Below are 902 nucleotides of genomic sequence, written 5' to 3'. Positions count from 1 at the left end.
ACTAACACGAAAGAACAATATACCATGAATAACAGTTTAATATTTGTATAAATATACACAAAAATGAAAGGAAGAAAAATGTGTATAAAACTCAAAACATCACTATCTCACGTGAGAAGTTACCGAAACTCATGATAAAGTCTTTATTCAAAAGATTAAAAAACATTAAAAAATTTTAAACATAAATATCTACAAGTCACCGGTAATGGAAACTGGTGTCAGTCTCATAAAACTTTCAGAAGCTCTAAATGACGTAACTGATTAGAATGCGAAGTAGCGTTTAAACGTAAAACAAATGTTATAGATAAACTAAATAGAAATAATAAATGAACAGAAAATAAAAACCAAAAAAGAAATTAAAGTAGAATTTGCTACCTCGTATTCCTTCCCTGTTCGAAAACCAAATTGATTACATTAATCACTACTTATAAATTACTAGTTTTTGTATCCTTACCTATTAATGACCTCATTATACTGACACCATGAATCCTGCCCAGTTTAAGTACATATACCTTACAAAGAAAAGGCGTAGTGTTCTCAGATTTTCAGCTTCTCTACCTTCTGCTGCGATTCAGGTTACGGGAAGTTCAAGTCCAAAGACCAGCAAAGTTGCTATAATTAATTAGATCAAGAGATTTGAAATATTGTGATTATTATTTATATATACTTATTACCAACATTAACATGTATAAGTCACCTCTATGAGAAACTGGTGTCGGTCTCATAATTGATATTTTAAATTTATGTGAATAACTAAAATGCAAATTAAAAATTTACAGATTAACTAGATGATGATATAATGAGAAATAACTAAACAAATCCAAAACTAAATAAAATGAAACTTTCTATTTCACTCTTTTCCCCTTTAGAAGTGATTACATTAGTCATTTTAAAATTAAGTC

The 902-nt window shown here is 28.3% G+C and overlaps 1 protein-coding gene across 2 annotated transcripts in view; it reads right to left on the bottom strand.

The window, feature by feature from the left end:
- LOC111086559 overlaps positions 1–902 on the bottom strand; it is an 8,468-nt gene that overhangs the window by 4,551 nt on the left and 3,015 nt on the right. The window contains exon 1 of one of the 2 annotated variants that reach the window (XM_022389830.1): positions 513–531. The exons of the other annotated variant lie outside the window; for it this stretch is intronic. The gene's annotated coding sequence lies outside the window, so the exon portion shown is untranslated. Of the gene's footprint in view, positions 1–512; positions 532–902 lie in introns of those variants that run through there. 2 annotated transcript variants of the gene reach the window in all.

This window comes from Limulus polyphemus, unplaced genomic scaffold, assembly GCF_000517525.1.
Source record: "Limulus polyphemus unplaced genomic scaffold, Limulus_polyphemus-2.1.2 Scaffold1190, whole genome shotgun sequence".
Lineage (NCBI taxonomy): Eukaryota > Metazoa > Arthropoda > Merostomata > Xiphosura > Limulidae > Limulus > Limulus polyphemus.
This window is presented reverse-complemented; position numbering and strand designations above follow the sequence as displayed.